At 37.6% G+C, this 14,453-nt stretch overlaps 1 protein-coding gene and 2 long non-coding RNA genes across 4 annotated transcripts in view; all 3 read left to right on the top strand.

Annotated features, from left to right (window-relative positions):
* The window catches only part of LOC134822103 (succinate dehydrogenase cytochrome b560 subunit, mitochondrial-like), a 45,590-nt gene that overhangs the window by 23,268 nt on the left and 7,869 nt on the right, over positions 1–14,453 (top strand). The gene's annotated exons all lie outside the window — the stretch shown is intronic.
* Positions 4,206–10,610, top strand: LOC134822053 (uncharacterized). Its single transcript, XR_010161111.1, has 5 exons — positions 4,206–4,512; positions 4,706–4,781; positions 6,719–6,908; positions 7,280–7,457; positions 10,192–10,610. It is a non-coding gene; the product is annotated as an uncharacterized LOC134822053 (long non-coding RNA).
* Positions 11,250–12,239, top strand: LOC134822199 (uncharacterized). 2 transcript variants are annotated; one of them, XR_010161147.1, is made up of 2 exons: positions 11,250–11,426; positions 11,611–12,239. It is a non-coding gene; the product is annotated as an uncharacterized LOC134822199 (long non-coding RNA). The 2 variants fall into 2 exon arrangements; XR_010161146.1 differs by having other exon boundaries at positions 11,250–11,459.

Below are 14,453 nucleotides of genomic sequence, written 5' to 3'. Positions count from 1 at the left end.
CCTTCTTTGATCATGCACTCCATTTAACAAATTTTGCTTGTTCCTTTGTCTGTTGCAATCATTCGGTTGATCATTCGGCGGATGATCCAAAGGGCCGGGACATATTTTAATGTTGAATTCTCAATAACCAGCAGACTTGTTACCTGCAGTTACCTTGCTACACTTTTGTCATTTCAATTGGACTTTAGATTTATTTTCTCATTGGATTAGATTTTTGTAGGGAGCTAATATACCTTCTTTGATCATGCACTCCATTTAACAAATTTTGCTTGTTTCTTTGTCTGTTGCAATCATTCGGTTGATCATTCGGCGGATGATTCAAAGGGCCGGGACATATTATAATGTTAAATTCTCAATAACCAGCAGACTTGTTACCAGTTACCTTACTACACTTTTGTCATTTGCAATTGGACTTTAGATTTATTTTCTCATTGGATTAGATTTTTGTAGGGAGCTAATATACCTTCTTTGATCATGCACTCCATTTAACAAATTTTGCTTGTTCCTTTGTTTGTTGCAATCATTCAGTTGATCATTCGGCGGATGATTCAAAGGGCCGGGGCATATTATAATGTTAAATTCTCAATAACCAGCAGACTTGTTACCAGTTACCTTACTACACTTTTGTCATTTGCAATTGGACTTTAGATTTATTTTCTCATTGGATTAGAATTTTGTAGGGAGCTAATATACCTTCTTTGATCATGCACTCCATTTAACAAATTTTGCTTGTTTCTTTGTCTGTTGCAATCATTCAGTTGATCATTCGGCGGATGATTCAAAGGGCCGGGACATATTTTAATGTTAAATTCTCAATAACCAGCAGACTTGTTACCTGCAGTTACCTTGCTACACTTTTGTCATTTGCAATTGGACTTTAGATTTATTTTCTCATTGGATTAGATTTTTGTAGGGAGCTAATATACCTTCTTTGATCATGCACTCCATTTAACAAATTTTGCTTGTTCCTTTGTTTGTTGCAATCATTCAGTTGATCATTCGGCGGATGATTCAAAGGGCCGGGACATATTATAATGTTAAATTCTCAATAACCAGCAGACTTGTTACCAGTTACCTTACTACACTTTTGTCATTTGCAATTGGACTTTAGATTTATTTTCTCATTGGATTAGATTTTTGTAGGGAGCTAATATACCTTCTTTGATCATGCACTCCATTTAACAAATTTTGCTTGTTTCTTTGTCTGTTGCAATCATTCAGTTGATCATTCGGCGGATGATTCAAAGGGCCGGGACATATTTTAATGTTAAATTTTGAATAACCAGCAGACTTGTTACCAGTTACCTTATTACACTTTTGTCATTTGCAATAGTACATTTGTTAAATGTTGTCAAGGTGTCAATTTTCTCTAATTTTAATTGTATTTTGGACAAGTGTTTTGTTGAGAAACACTTATATAAGCGAACCTACCCCAATATTGATTAGCAAACAGTATTTTATTGATTAACTCCCTAAATTATTTCCAGTCGACCAGCAGACTTGTTACCTGCAGTTACCTTGCTACACTTTTGTCATTTGCAATTGGACTTTAGATTTATTTTCTCATTGGATTACATTTTTGTAGGGAGCTAATATACCTTCTTTGATCATGCACTCCATTTAACAAATTTTGCTTGTTTCTTTGTCTGTTGCAATCATTCGGTTGATCATTCGGCGGATGATCCAAAGGGCCGGGACATATTTTAATGTTAAATTCTCAATAACTAGCAGACTTGTTACCTGCAGTTACCTTGCTACACTTTTGTCATTTGCAATTGGACTTTAGATTTATTTTCTCATTGGATTAGATTTTTGTAGGGAGCTAATATACTTTCTTTGATCATGCACTCCATTTAACAAATTTTGCTTGTTCCTTTGTTTGTTGCAATCATTTAGTTGATCATTCGGCGGATGATTCAAAGGGCCGGGACATATTATAATGTTAAATTCTCAATAACCAGCAGACTTGTTACCTGCAGTTACCTTGCTACACTTTTGTCATTTGCAATTGGACTTTAGATTTATTTTCTCATTGGATTAGATTTTTGTAGGGAGCTAATATACCTTCTTTGATCATGCACTCCATTTAACAAATTTTGCTTGTTTCTTTGTCTGTTGCAATCATACAGTTGATCATTCGGCGAATGATTCAAAGGGCCGGGACATATTTTAATGTTAAATTTTGAATAACCAGCAGACTTGTTACCAGTTACCTTATTACACTTTTGTCATTTGCAATAGTACATTTGTTAAATGTTGTCAAGGTGTAAATTTTCTCTAATTTTAATTGTATTTTGGACAAGTGTTTTGTTGAGAAACACTTATATAAGCGAACCTACCCCAATATTGATTAGCAAACAGTATTTTATTGATTAACTCCCTAAATTATTTCCAGTCCAAATAGTGGATATTTATTAGCATAATTTACAGCCATCTCTGAGGAACACTTATAAGTGAACATACCCCAATATTGGTTAGCAAACAGTATTATTGATTTATTCCCTACAATCATGTTTCCAGTCCAAAAAGTGGACATTTATTAGCATAAATTAACAGCCATCTCTGAGAAACACTATAAGTGAAGCTTATTGTTTAACATTTGATCAATTATTCTGTCTTATTGTGTTCCATTTTAAACTGTTCGATCCGTTATGAGTTTGTTTTATACATTTGAGTTCACATTGCACTTTATCAGATCATAATTTCAGTCGACTAATATTTTCTTGTCTTAAAACAGCTTATTGTTTAACATTTTACCAATTACTCTGTCTTATTGTGTTTCATTTTAAATAAAACTGTTCGATCCGAATTGTGAGTTTGTTTTATACATTTGAGTTCACAGCTGCACTTTATTAGATTATAATTTCAGTCCACTAATATTTGCTTCTCTTAAATCATCTCATTGTTTAACATTTGACCATATTTATTTTTATATATTTATTAGCATAATTTACAGCCATCTATATCTCTGAGAAACACTATCGGTGAACCTACCCCAGTATTGCTGTATTGGTTAGCAAACAGTAACATGTTAAGCGTGTATTATAAACCATGTCCTATTCCCCCACCCCTTTTTCCTTAGCGAGTGATAACTAAATATGTGAATGACCCCTTACAAAGGATCCTGTACGTGCAGAAATAGTATACATCGAAGTACACACTCATCTGCACACTAAAGTTACACTCGCTACAGTTCATCTCTCGGATTATTCCAGAATTGCGCGCAAACACACGTGTTGTCTCAAACAATGAAACAGTCTGTTTCATTGACATGTAGGTCGACACTCTCTCGTTGTGTACGTTTTGAGAACTTTTGTTTAGACTTTAGGGGCCATCTACTTGGGACGTCCGTCAAAATTGCAGATTTTCAGACCACCCCCGGGGAGCACCCCCTCCCCCTGTCCGGGTGTGTCCGAATTTTCAAACCCCCTCCCCCGGACGTCCGGATTTCCAGCTACTTTAAAGAGTACAAATAAAACCAACTCAAATTCATTGTTAATAAAATGTGTAGTCACTTAGAATAGACAATAATACATTTAGTGTCGAACAAGTTTAGCACAGTTACATTAAGGTACTTAAGTAGGTAGCCATCCAATGGAATAAGTTTTAAGGCAGTAGCAGAATATGCGAGTTGTGTCTCGGCTCTCATGAGCTGCTCTGGGAAACGAATTCTCGTTCAAAATACAGGGATCTAAACTTACTGAGTAATTAGTGTCAAAGAGTTGAAATAAATGCGACTTTTTCGTTAATTCTGCCGGATTTTCAGAAACCACTCCCTATCACTGTCCGGATTTGTCCGAAATTCCAAAACCACCTCCCCCTCCCTTTTTGCTGGACGTCCTAAGTAGATGGCCCCTTAATATTTTATTTGATGCAGAATAGCTGACAGCAGCTACAATTGTACATTTGACTCAGTCTTTCTGTGCTTTCATATCTTAAGTCTGATATTTACTTTGCTCCTAAACCTTCTTTTAGTTCTGACAAAGCAAGATTTGCCATAATACAGCGACTTTTTATGTCGTCATCGCTGCATAATTTAGACTTTAGAGCCAAGGTACTAAGGCAGATAGCTGATATTCAGGGCTCTTTCCCCCTAGACGATTTTGGAGCCCGCTGTTTGACAATATTTACACTGACAAAAATTGGTCGACTCTTTTATATTATTCTCTCACATTAAACAACATTAACCAGGTTTATTTTTTTTCTAGAAATGACTATAATGTGACTATTGCATTGGATAGAGTTTTCCAATGGCATTGTTTTCTACCTATCTGACCTATGTTGAGTTTCGCCAAGACTTGACGGGACCATCACATCTTTTGACCACCCTAAAGTCTCACTCGTTGCGCCAACACAGCAGAGAGTTCGTGAGGAGGGGCCTATATCCCTGATCAGCGGCTTATCCTTTCGTCCACCACAACACTAACTCACACAGTAACTGATGACAATCCTTTCCAACTAATGCTCACTGAATTTATCCTCAGCGCTTCTGTTGACACAGCATGGCACCAGGTACTCTCCCTTATTTTTCCCTATTTATTTTGTTATATTACACAAGCTGAACTGGCTCGAGAGTCGAGGGATACCCTTGATTTTTACACGTACCTCATTATTACATCATATCAAGTTTAAGTATGTTAAATTCGATTCTAATCGAAATAAAATGGTTAACATTTGCAAGATAGTAACATTTGTTTCACTTCAGGGACGGATCCAGTGATCCACTAACTTTTCCTATCAGAGATCTAGACGGACCTGAAAATAGCACCTCCTATACTCTGGTTAGAATTATATTTAGATTAAAGATTCAATATTTAACTGACTTCTAATTTATTGTCGAGAACCATGACCATTCCACTAGATGGAATAAAGTGTACCATCCTGAAGAATTAACACTATTATTGATTTCTCTTCTTTTGATTGGTCGGCGTCGACTGTAAGCCTTCCTTGCGGTGGCTTTCACAACGCGTCCCCATTCTCCAACTCCTGCTGCTAGAGAGAGAGACTCCCAAGTTATATACCATAATTATATTATACATAGATATCGACAACAGACTCCGAGAGTCTTGAAGTTCTGTTACCACCGCCCCTGGTGCAACCCCTTACGGGTTAACGATGAGGAGACAGGGACTTCCAGGGACGGTCATGGCCTGCTACATGCAACTCGTAGGAGTATGCAATGTTCCTATAACGTCATTGTAGACCACTCCTCTATCGTTGTTTTGAGTGTCCGATCCAAAAACCAAATCCTAGGGTACACGAGACGTGGAAGCCTGTGAGCGTGTTAGAGTCTGTTAAGTGTTAGAGTCCTAGGGCTACACGAGACGTCGTAGCCTGTGAGGCGTGAGCGTGTTAAATCCTAGGGTTACACGAGACATGGTAGCCTGTGAGCGTGTAGTCCGCTCCTCTATCGTTGTTTTGAGTCCGATCCAAAACCAAATCCTAAGTACACGAGGCGTGGTAGCCTTTGGACGTGTAAAATCGTGGGGTTACACAAGACATGGTAGCCTGTGAGCGTGTAGTCCGCTCCTCTATCGTTGTTTTAAGTGTCCGATCCAAAACCAAATCCTAGGGTACACGAGACGTGGAAGCCTGTGAGCGTGTTAGAGTCTGTTAAGTGTTAGAGTCCTAGGGTTACACGAGACCTGGTAGCCTGTGAGCGTGTTAAATCCTAAGGTTACACGAGACTTGGTAGCATGTGAGCGTGTTAAATCCTGGGGTTACACGAGACGTGGTAGTCTTTGAGCGTGTAGACCGCTCCTCTATCGTTGTTTTGAGTGTCCGATCCAAAACCAAATACTGGGGTTACACGAGACATGGTAGCCTGTGAACGTGTCAAATCCTGGGGTTACACGAGACATGGTAGCCTGTGAGCGTGTAGACCGCTCCTCTATCGTTGTTTTCAGTGTCTGATCCAAAACCAAATCCTGGGGTTACACGTCATGTGGGGGCATGTGAGCGTGTTAGTTTCCTGCGGAAGGTGTTATTTGCCTGTGTGAAAAGCGGTTATGCTGCGGTTCTAAGGTTAGTAGAGGCTATTAGAGCCTTTCCTTGTTGTAGAGATGGCTAGTCCCTTCCTTTGCATAGGTTAGAAACACCCATGCACCTCCCGTTCGAGCCACCCACCCCACACCGCGTGGAGGTTCGGTGAGGTTTTTCGTGGGGCTATTGATTTCTCATACCAAAGTGCGATAACGCGCGATTTGTGATTACACATTAGTAATACATATCGTTGTATCGTGTAATAGTATCGTTAGATTTGACTGAATCGTTGCAAATTCCGTAGTTCCCACCTAAACAGTATCGAAAGATTGATCTAGAAGCTTTGACAGAGTTTTAGCTCTTTATGTCTGCCACATTGACTTTCTGATGAATAAAGGAAAAAATCGTAAGCCTTTTACAATATCTAGCGCCAGCCGGCCGCGCGTTATTGACATTGTGTAGACCCTTTGAAATTTTCAAAGCTTTTAAAAACGGCCATTTCTTAGGATCGATGTCCTTAAAGTTAGTTGTTCAGATCATTCAGAGGTTATCGTTTAAAGTTTAGTTCAGTCTAAAAAAGAAATCTGAAAGAAGGTAAATATCTTAAACCTCAGCTGCTTTTCCTAATATGCGAGATGAGTCTGTCCGACCAAATTTTATTTGGTTAGCCGTCAGGGCAGAAACTCAGAATCTCAACGAATCTTTATTTAGTTGCTTATCTTAAAATCTGTTTCAGGTAGGTGATAAGGTGACGTTTGCAAAGCGGCGTCTATTAAATATCATACCTTTATGTTTGAAGCTGAGACCGGCGATATTCCCAAGTAATACGGCAGATGAAGACACAAGTTTTAGTAAGGGAGGGCTCCTGCAGAGATCAATTCACGGACGCTAATGTTGCCTTGAATTAGAGTATGATAACCGACAGAGTAAGTTTGTATTATAATTATATGATAAGTGTTTGTGAAGTTAAGTTGTAAATCAAGTCGGAGGTTTTGTGATGTATAAGTATAATGTCTTGATAAATGATTCAAATTTCTGATTGTCTCTAAATAGACTTAGTGAAGACAGATTCTAATAGAAATAAATAGTTGAATAACGTATCGACATAACTACGTCATACTCATATCCTCAATAAATGTAATGGATTTGTAGTGTTGTAATTAGTTTAAAACTAAGAATAAGTGTGCAGATGATAATATAGCAATATAATATTGTGCCCAGACCCTCCCAGATCTGCCTTCCGCTCCCTGTCGTAGTCAGGGATTATAAGGAGCTCTATCTACTTATCCCTTTTCAGGTGACGTTTGCAGAGCGGCGTCTATTGAATATCATACCTTTATGTTTGAAGCTGAGACCGGCGATATTCCCAAGTAATACGGCAGATGAAGACACAAGTTTTAGTAAGGGAGGGCTCCTGCAGAGATCAATTCACGGACGCTAATGTTGCCTTGAATTAGAGTATGATAACCGACAGAGTAAGTTTGTATTATATGATAAGTGTTTGTGAAGTTAAGTTGTAAATCAAGTCGGAGGTTTTGTGATGTATAAGTATAATGTCTTGATAAATGATTCAAATTTCTGATTGTCTCTAAATAGACTTAGTGAAGACAGATTCTAATAGAAATAAATAGTTGAATAACGTATCGACATAACTACGTCATACTCATATCCTCAATAAATGTAATGGATTTGTAGTGTTGTAATTAGTTTAAGCTAAGTTAAAGTATAAGTGTGCAGATGATAATATAATAGCAATATAATATTGTGCCCAGACCCTCCCAGATCTGCCTTCAGCTCCCTGTCGTAGTCAGGGATTATAAGGAACTCTATCTACGTATCCCTTTTCATTCCTGACCCTGATTGTTGTACGTAGCTGTGACTTGTAATCTTCTCGATTCTCCCAGTTCAATTTCATTTGAACAGCTTCAGGTAGCATTTAAACAACAATTGTTACATGTTTAAATCTGGAAATATTCTTCGATTGTACACTTCTCTACACTGTTTTACACCATACATAAAAAATCAAGAAAACAACAAATTTTGTTGTGCAGCTGGATTGAACGGGTCGGCTCGCTCCGCTCGCCAAGGGCCCCCCCAAAGAAAAATCCTGGCTACTGGCTACGTGCCTGTAGTGGATACTAAGTAAAAAGGCTTCCATGAAAAAAATTGCACATATAATATCTCGGTTCGGGATACTAGCCAAAATGACTCCTTTAAAATTGAAATAACTCCAGTTTTTAATATTCAGTTTTATACTCTTTTTCTGAACTCTAGAATGTGACTGAGGAGTGATTATATTTGTCCTAGTATACTAATTAGCTAATATAGTAATCGGCTACAGACATATCTACGCCTATGTGGGACGCACACTAAAATTAATGGAAATAATTATCGGACTTTATTATTCACGGACCTTAATACCACAGACATTATTTTCACGGACATAATTATTCACGCTGAGGTCTTCAGTGTGAAAGTAATGTCCGTGATAATTATGACCAATAAGGTAGATAACATGCTTGTCCTTGCATTTTAGAGTTCCGTCTAGCACCAGTTCTATGTTGTTGACCATGATCTTTTGAGTCCTTGTCAAAGAGGACGGGGCAAATTTTGCAGCTAGGTCCATTACACCTCTGTAATTGTCCTACATCAAGGGTTTCCAGTTGTCCCAGTTGTCGATTCTTTTCTAGTGTATTACCGATTGAAGGGTGTTTCCTAGTGGCAAATACTATCCGTACATCCCCACATAACATTAACCTAGTAGCTTAATGACCAGATTAAGTTCTTAACCAACTTTGTAAGACTAATGTTATCAAGAGTGTTGTACGGAAAATACGAGGCTCTGTTGTGTCTTATCCTCAGTGTCTCTGGTTGGATTTCCTGGGTTCTCAATAGACCTCTGTATTGCTTTCGGCTCGATTTCTTCTAGTTTGTCACCGTTGTTGTTGTGTCCGCATCTGGCAAGATCCTCCTTTAGTTCGCCCAGGTCCTCTACACATGTTGGGGTTGGAAACTACATATGTATCTGATCTCAAGTAGTTCCTAGCATCTGTTTCCTTTCTAAATAGCTTGTACCAGATCTGATTTTCTGAGTCCAAGCTCAAGGTAAGGTCTAAAAAGTTAACATTGATTCTATATGGTTCTGCCAGTTTGATTTAGCCAGTTTGTTCAACAATTCGACAAACATTGTAAATTGTCCCGCTGTCCCCATCCACACTCCAAATATGTCGTCGATGAATCTCTCCCAAAAGTTTATCAGGGTCGCACTCTTTATCTTTTTGCTAACCTTTTTGAAGAGCAACCAATGCATAGTATCGTCTGACACTTGTCTGGAGATACAGTTTCCAGTAGTAGGCATGAGGCAGGGAAAATTAGTGTGTGACTGATTTAAGCAGTTGGTCACCAGAGTTCAGTTCGAGTACTAATTTTAAGGAAATTAGTGACGTTTTATTGCTAATAAAATTGATTTGAATTCACGTATTTTTGTTGACGTTAACAAGGCTCATACCTCCCCCTCCTGTCAGCAACCGTCAGCATTTCCAAATACCCTTTTCCCTCGGCTGCTGACGTCATACATGAACGCTCGCTTATGTTAGCTATACATTTTGTAACAGCAACATTTACATTGTATTATGTATTATATTGTATTATGTAATTACATTAAATGACGGGTGGGCGACAATTTACCCCCCGACAATTAACCCCCCGACAATATAATTTAATAATAATACAATTAACCCTGACCCTGACCCTGACCCTGACCCTGACCCTGACCCTGACCCTGACCCTGACCCTGACCCTGATCCAGGACCCTGACCTTGACCCTGACCCTGACCCTGACCCTGACCCTGACCCTGACCCTGACCCTGACCCTGACCCAGGACCCTAACCCTAACCCTAACCCTAACCCTAGGCCTAACCCTGACCACTGACTCTGACCCTGACCCTGACCCTAACCCGATCAATTGACCCAGTGTAATTACATGGGGGTCAATTGTCGTACTAAGTCCTAGATTTCGCGACAATTGACCCTAGTTTAATTACATAGGTAGGGGGTCAATTGTTGGTGGGTCAATTTTCGGGGGGCCAATTGTCGTACTAAATCCTAGATTTCGCGACAATTGACCCCAGTGTAATTACATAGGGGGTCAATTGTCGGGGGGTCAATTCACAATTGTCGCGGTACCTAAATGACATGTACTTTTTCAGGAGCAAGTCAAAGTCAGGCCTGCAGCGACGAGCCCCTTTCTTTCGGATTGTGAAGTGTAATGTTAATGTTTAATGTAGCTGTTTAACGTCGAAAATTGTTAGTTTGTAATTGTTTTTGAGAAGCAAAATAATTAATCTGAGAAGTGATTCCAGTTTTATAAAGCTCAGGCATGGGCACCGTATTGTTTATTTAGTTATATTTTATACAATATCTTTGACCTTTGTCGCATTAAGTTGTAGTACTACTACTAGTAGCGGGGTAGTACTAGTAAATACTGAATACTGTGTTTCGTTTATTCTATAAGTATATAAATATTGCATTGTGTATCTTTGTCGCATAGTACATAGTATAAGTTGATAAGTAGCGAGGTAGTTAATACTGTTTCGTGATGTATTTTGATCTTACAATCTTAATTATTCGTATTATTATACCGCAATTCCTGTATTTTATCGTCTAAAAGTGAACAATACCAAATTAAAATAAACAAGAGGCATTTATAGCCTTCGATAAGTATAAATAATCGCACACGATGTACGTGCACCCGGGGTTAAATACGACGCAATTGTCAGCACTGCGCGCGCGCACACGTACCATCTTATGTGTGCTGATCTGTATGTGCCTATCCTACTTGTGAAACAGGCGCGTCACGCAGTACGCGTAGGCACATGGCTATGTGAAAATGAACATGATAGCCTGAGGTCCCCAGGTAACCCCCACGGTTGAGTTTCACTATGCTATGGTGGAAACTACCCTTTGTCGTTCTGGCTACAATAATTAAATTAATAGAAAAAGTATTAAAAGTATTAAAATCGAGTCATTATTTTAGAATTTTACTGGTCAAAAATCCAAAATAAATATTTTGTTTTACTTAATAGTTAAAATTTGTGTGTGCTTATAAATTTGTTTGAAAATCGAGCGCTAAAATATTGTCATATCTTATCAAAAATAACTTTTTTCCAGCGGTATTGTTGCATTTCAAAATACCTTTTGCCTCTGTCTAACTAGTTTGCTTTGATGTGTATTTTGATTATAAACTAAGTTTTAATCCTCACTGATGTGGAGTGCACCATTGTTGTTATCAGATCTTTTGTTAAATAGCGAAAATTGTTTTTTCAATCCAATTTGACAGTGGCGTAATGTTGCCTGTTGGCGCCCCCGCTGAAAAAGCACCCCCTAGCCTGTTGGTGCCACCTCCCTTTTGAAGCCCCTCCCTAACTTGGACAAATTAAATGATGTAAGAGGATACCCCGGTAAAATCTCTAAAAAAGTGTGTTTCTAGAGCAAAACGTGCAGTTTTGTTAGTACCTTAGTTGGGTTTTTCCAAATTATCCCACATTCAAACGATGATTTGCCTTATTTGCCTTTCCATGTACACCTTTAACTGCTACTAGCACACTCCTCATTACATCCATGCTCAGGCGAGTCCTGATGTTACTCATCACCTGGCTGTAGTCTTCCTTGGTCTTGGTGGCTATCAACACAGCAAGTCTTCTTATGAAACGCTTGGCCTCAGGTGCCATTTCTCCTGTAGTGGTAAAATACAAGGGGGACGAATGACCCTTCTGCAAAAAAAGGAGACTATTTTAAACGGATCTGTTAATGATAGTCATTTTTGGTATGTTTCGGACGAAGTATTAGGAAAGATTGAGATATTAAATTATGTTACTAATAAAGAGAAGCACAATGAATATCTTATGTGTAATCCTCATATCGCTTTATCAACTTATATAGTAGTGGAAAGTATGTAGATTAGATTCATTTTTAACTTGGTTGTTTAGGCCAATAGATTTTAGATAATTTTAAAACTTTAGTAGATATATTTTTGATGATTTGTGATGATGTTTGTGTCATTATATTTTGATTTTGATTTTTTTTTTCAAATGTAGCACTCGGTTCATGTACTGGTTCTTTTTCAATCGGATATTTATAATTCTATATGTATTGATTCTTCTGTGCCCACGTTAAGGGGCCTGTTAATAATTTATTAAATTATTAGCTATTTTAGATTTAATAATCTGTGGAAAATAAAAATTGTATTTTACTTAAATTGTATTTTACTTTTTCTCATCCTCGTGCAGAGTGTAGAGCTGTGCTGTGGCATGGTCTTTCCTTGATATGTAGGCCATCTTTAACCATGGACTGACTAGATCATGACAATGGCTTTATAGCTTTTCAGTATTTGTTCAGGGATTGTTCAGATTTTAGTCATTTCAGACTCCCCTTATCTTCTACAAGCCACTTACATACTATTGGTTCATATAACAATCCCTAACAGTTTGATACAGTGGCGTAACAAAGGGCCCTGTGCGGAGGGGGGGGGGGGGGGGTGAAAGCGAGTCCCTAAGTTTGTCGTTGGAAGCAAAATCTCGTGGATGTGGCAATTGAAAACTAACGATGTGAGTGATAGTAAACTGCCGTTTTGGGTAGAAAACATTTAAATTTTACAGGATCATTCCTTAAAAACTAATTGTTATTTGGGGTCCTAAGGGGATGGGACCAACAGTGCGAATATTTTCGGTAGGGGAAAAGCGCTTTAAGAAAATTATGCACGGTTGATATACAATATTTACTCAATGTTGTTAATGGGTTGGGGTGGTGATCTTCAAGTTTACAACTAATTATTAGCGTTCATGGATTACAATAGTTTCCCTCAGGTAATTGCCACTGGTTTGATGTGCAATAGTATTCTTCAAAGGTTAATAGCGCGTAGTGCTCGTTGTAATTTCTCATAAGTTTAAAATCTAATCAGTTTATGTACTCAATGGATTACAAAATTTTTACATCTTTGAAATGCAGATGATCATGTGCTGCTGGTGATTAAACGGTAACTAATCCTGCTAACATGAAGTATGATTATAAAGTTTATAACATATAAAATATACAATAAAGATGTGAATTCCTTACACTGATCATTTATAAAGCTTTTGAATATTTAAATATCTTTAATCTTTGGTGATTTATTCAAATAGTTATCCTAACGTTACGTATGAAATAAGCAAAATGTGAAAAAGTACGCAGTTCAAAAAAAAGGTGATTCCTGTCCATGAAATTACTAAAGCTTGTATATTTATCAAAGAGTTTTGAACTGGTGGCCTACATCAGACGATGCCTGGTGCCAAGAATAGGTAACCCTAGTTCAGCTATGCACAAGCAGTCCTGGCTATTTGGTAGAACTTCAAGAGGTGACCTTCATCCATAATAATGCTTGGTCTTGTAAGTTTTCGAAAGCCTGCTTAAAATAGGTGTGGGCTACGAAAGCTAGACAGGATATCTGGAATTCTTCTACTTGAGTCATCTTATCAGCGTTTTTTATTAAAATGACTGTTAAGCAACTTACCGGATCACTCAACAACAGATAAAGGTGGTGCCTTGGTTTAGTTGAGTAATAGCATTCAAAGGTTCTGAGTAGCATAGCTAACGGTTCTCTGGATTTTAAAATGATGATTTAATCAAGTGCTTGTTTAACTTTCTTAAAAAAACCTGTTCAATTGCTTTTCACTTCAGCACAGAGAAAAGCTCCTTTTTTTATACATTATGATTACAGAGGATCTGATATTTAGATATATATTGCTCTGCTGTAAAAATTGACTTTATTTATTTATTTATTTCATTATAATTACTTTCTTGTAACTTCTTCAAATAAAGGATTGTTCAAACATTATGAAAGCTAGATATAATATTGGAACGATTCCTGACCATCATCCTCACTGAAGGCTATTTTCACCACCATGTTAAACTAAAAATAACAATTAAATCACTGATCTTCTTAGTTGTAATTTAAGGGGAGATACACCAAAAACGTTTTTGCTCCGAACATCGATTTTATTTTATATTATGGTTAAATAGACAAAAAGAATAAGATTGCACTCCTTCAAAATTTTCTAAAAATATTCCCTTATCGAGAAAAAAAATATTTATCTTTTTCGAAAATTTTTAAAATTTGGAGAAGTCTGTCACTGTAATACCAATAGTTCGGCCATTTTAAAAGTTTTTTGGCTGATTTTTTTACTGAACATTACTTACAATCCGTACAAGAAGCCATTGAAAGGATTATATAATTGAACGATAAATGACGAAGTTACAGACCAAACAAGGTCGAAAAAATAAAAATTTAAATTTTTCCCACTTCTAAAGTTGTACATTTCACCAATCACCCGGGTCAGTAGATATCGCTTCAAAAATTCTTGTGAGTGTAGCTGATGATCATATCAAACTTTTTGGAGTAGGATTTTTCTCAGATTTGAGTTTTAAGCTATGCAAT

Source organism: Bolinopsis microptera, chromosome 10 (assembly GCF_026151205.1).
Source record: "Bolinopsis microptera isolate Bmic1 chromosome 10, MBARI_Bmic_1.0, whole genome shotgun sequence".
Taxonomy (NCBI): Eukaryota; Metazoa; Ctenophora; class Tentaculata; order Lobata; family Bolinopsidae; genus Bolinopsis; species Bolinopsis microptera.
The sequence above is the reverse complement of the archived record's forward strand: the minus strand, read 5'-3'. Positions and strand labels throughout refer to the sequence as shown.